Below are 4,277 nucleotides of genomic sequence, written 5' to 3'. Positions count from 1 at the left end.
GCCGCCGCCGAGCCCGCTGGAGCGGCCGCGGCCCTCCCCCTCCGCCTTATCAAGCCGGGGCGCTGGAGGGCGGGGGGGGGAGCCGCTCCGCGACCGGCCAATTGGAGCGTACCACGCCAAATAGACAACCAATGGGAAGCCTGGAAGGGAGGGGCCTGCAGCTATCGCCGCCAATCGGGCCTTTCCATGTGCGGTTTCCTGCGGACGGAGCGTGGCCGGCGCCGATTGGCCGGGCGGAAGGGCGCTTGGCCAATCGCTTCCGCGGAGGGGTTTAACCGGCGTGGCCCCTCGTTATGTTTTAATGAATTAACAAAACGTTAGCGTTTAACGACGAGGCCGCGTGGGCCGCAGCCGCTGCGGCCGCCTACCGGGAGCGGTAAGGACAATCTCCACATGGGAGGCCAGCTCCGACCGCTTCCGGGGGCACCCGGGATGTTTACCGGGGAGACGGTTGCTATGGCAACGGGCGCTTCCGGTCGGGGGCGGCCCGCCGCACCCCCGGCTCCCAAAGAAGAACGAAAAATTACGGGTAGAGCGACCACAAACAGTGCGGCCGAGCGGCGGGAGCAGCGCCAGGCCGGGGCCGCCGTCCCTCCCCTCAGCCCCGCCGGGCGGGGGATCCCTCCCTCCGCCCCCTACGGCGGGGCCGGCGGTGGGCGCATGCGTCGTTGTGCCGCATTGCATGCCGGGAGCTGTAGTCCGCCCCGGGAGGGCTCACGGCGCCCCCTGCCGCCGCGGCGCGGGAGCTGCGCGACGGTCCGCCATTACAGAGACCTCCCGCTCCGGCCAGCGGCCGCTGGGGTGTCCTTGTTGGCCAGGTCCTGGTTCTCCGCTCCCCTCTAGCGTGTCTAGTGCCTCACACGGCCCTGAGAGAGACTGGCTGGCTTCAGCCGAGCCGAACCTCCCCCGCGGCCTCATCTGTGGGGACTGTCAGTGTGGACGGAGGATAAAGCGAGCCGGGTGCTTCGCAGGTCTGCGTGTTCTGCTTTCCCGTGCTCATCAGGGCGCCCATCTTCCAGTGAGCTTATTAGCCCTCCATAGCCTACCCTTGGGGCCGTTGTTCATCCGTTAGCGGTCCTTCCTTCCCCCTGTGGAGTGGGGGCTCCAGCAGCCGCCTCAGATGCCTCCCTGCGCCGGGGCTGTGAGGGGAGCGAGGAGAGGGCACGCAAATGGCTTCTCCAGTGCCCCTGTCAGGGAAGGTGACAAAGAACTGGTCTTTGTGGAGCAGTAAAAGGTAGGCCTGATGCTCAGGAGGTGGGATGTTCCCATCCTTTTTCAATGTCCCTTTCAGGGATTGCGGTTTGTAAAATGAAACACATTGTGTGCAAATCCTGCAGAGCATCGCTGTCAACAACTTCAGGTTTTTAAGTCATGAAAACTGACAAGTGATTAAATATACTTATTTTGTATGTTAATAAGTTACTTGAAATATCTTATGCCCCCCCCCCCCCCCTTCCTGAAAAAGTCTGCCCCGGCGTTCATGTGCCAGTTACCTGTTCACCTGTTCTGTCTTACACATGTTCAACATGTTTACTCCTTGAGAAACTGGCGTCTCATGGCTTGGATGAGTGTACTCTTCGCTGGCTGAAAAGCTGGCTGGATGGCTGAGCCCCGAGGGTAGTGGTGAATGGGGTGAAATCCAGCCGGTGGCGGGTCGCAAGTGGTGTTCCCCAGGGCTCGGTGTTGGGCCCCGTTCTTTTTAATAGCTTTATCAAGGATTTGGACAAGGGGATTGAGGGCACCCTCAGCAAGTTTGCAGATGACACCAAGTTGGGAGGCAGGGTCGATCTGCTTGAGGGTAGGGAGGCTCTACAAAGAGATCTGGACAGGCTGGAGCGATGGGCTGAGGCCAATCATATGAAATTCAACAAGGCCAAGTGCCGGGTCCTGCACTACAGTCACTGCAACCCCATGCAGCGCTACAGGCTTGGGGAAGAGTGGCTGGAAAGCTGCCTGGCAGAGAAAGACCTGGGGGTGCTGGTTGACAGCCAGCTGAAGATGAGCCAGCAGTGTGCCCAGGTGGCCAAGAAGGCCAACGGCATCCTGGCCTGTATCAGAAATAGTGTGGCCAGCAGGAGGAGGGAGGTGATCGGCCCCCTGTACTCGGCGCTGGTGAGGCCGCACCTCGAGTCCTGTGTTCAGTTTTGGGCCCCTCACGACAAGAAAGACACTGAGGTGCTGGAGCGTGTCCAGAGAAGGGCAACCAAGCTGGTGAAGGGTCTGGAGCACAAGTCTTATGAGCAGTGGCTGAGGGAACTGGGGTTGTTTAGCCTGGAGAAAAGGAAGCTCAGGGGAGACCTTATCGCTCTCTACAACTACCTGACAGGGGGTTGTAGTGAGGTGAGTGCTGGTCTCTTTTGTCAGGTGGCTGGAGATAGGACAAGAAGAAATGGCCTCAAGCTGAGGCAAGGGAGATTTAGGTTAGATATTAGGAAAAATTTTTTTACTGAGAGGGTTGTCAGGCATTGGAACAGGCTGCCCACGGAAGTGGTTGAGTCACCATCCCTGGAGGTATTCAAAAAGCGAGTAGACGGGGTACTTCAGGACATGGTTTAGTGGGCATGGTTGATGGTTGGACTGGATGATCTTGAAGGTCTTTTCCAACCTAAATGATTCTATGATTCTATGAACATTGGATTGGGGAAGAAAAAAACCAAACTGGCAAGCAATGATTTAATGAACTCTGTCCTTGGAGAGGAACATATTTGAAAGCTATTGATCTGAGATGTTCAATACAAAAAATAAATTCCCTCACTCACTGTGTTTACGACTTCACAAACACTGAAGTTAGTTTATGAGTACCTGAAAGTCTTAGCAAAAATAAGCTTATCGTCTTTAGTTACACAATGAGCCAGGCAGATTTTTTTTTTTTTAGCCTCAAAACTCAGTGTTGTACATTTTTGTCCTACTGATAATTAAAGTTTATAGAATTGGAAAGGAACCTCTGTATTACAGTAAATAATGGTTATCTTTGGGTTCTTCTTAATGAAGCCAAGACTCGATCGTGACCTGTTTAAAGGTAATCATGAAGCTTTTCTGTATGACTCGCAGTTTCAATAGCTGTTCTTCAGAAGCTGCTGCTTCACTGATCACAAATTGTAAGAGAAATAAGAAGGAAAGATACTCTCCCAAAACATATGCGGGAATGACTGTGAAAAATAAGTATGAAGGGCCAGTGTCAGGGTTGTAAGTAAAAAACTATCTGTCAGGATTTTGTGGAGACCTGTGTGAACTCAGAATTATTTTCCAAAGAGCATTCTTACTTAATTGAAAACACAACTTAGTTATTTAGGAGTCTAAGCAGAGAAAGTTAGTCTTTTTCTAAAACTAACCTACAAGCAGTTTCAGGATTTGATTTCCTAAGTATGTCTGTATGATTCCCAGAGTGACATATGTTGCTCTATTATTGTAAATAGGCATTTGAGGGACATAGGGATTCACAGAGTAAATTTATCTCTGTCTTGTAGAATTCTTGCATTAACAGGTTTTTATGGCAGTTCTGTTTTAGCAGTCATTTTGTTGGCAGTGGGAAAATGTAACGCTTCATGACAGTCTTTTTGAACTTTGGTAACTGGAATAGTAGGAGTGCAAACCAGTTCTGTTCTTGACTATGCTAAACCAACAGAGATTTTAGATTAAATTTGGTGGAATCCAAATTTTATTATTTACTTTGCTCTTACGATTATACAAAGTAGAATGTTGCTTTTGAAGGAGATACTAAACCTGATAAACCTGTGTTTTGTGCCTTGAATTTAGAGGTCAGACTAGTCAGAAGTGTAATGTGGTTAGTGGCATTGCTTGCTTTATGTAGATTATACTGTTTGCTTTCATGAAAGCCCAATTGGATTACCCAGGACAAAACTGATAGGCAAGAATGAGGCAGGTGAGTACTTACACTCGCACAAAGAAAGTTTGATCTCTTTACAGGGAGGCTGGCAATTGAAGAAAATATCTTCTTTGAATATTAAACTTCTAAAAGTACTTTCTTTTATCTATTTTAAAATTATGAACATATTGTCAAATACCACTGTCAATGTTTTAAGCAAAGCTGAGTAGAATTTCCACTGAAAATTTATTAATTTCAGTTTAATTTCTGCTTAAAAATCTTTAGGGAGTTTTTAAGATCTTAGTTGCACTGACTACTACTGCCATTCAAAAGAAGTCTGAGTATCACCTTTCAGGATTTAATACCAAAGGAAATCTGTAACTGTTAAGAAGTAATGGTTCTTCAGCAACTTAGCTACATTAAAGCATTCTGTAAAGCAATTAGATATACT

Source organism: Haliaeetus leucocephalus, unplaced genomic scaffold (genome assembly GCF_000737465.1).
Source record: "Haliaeetus leucocephalus isolate CR32 unplaced genomic scaffold, Haliaeetus_leucocephalus-4.0 Scaffold206, whole genome shotgun sequence".
Lineage (NCBI taxonomy): Eukaryota > Metazoa > Chordata > Aves > Accipitriformes > Accipitridae > Haliaeetus > Haliaeetus leucocephalus.
Note: the sequence above shows the minus strand (reverse complement) of the source record.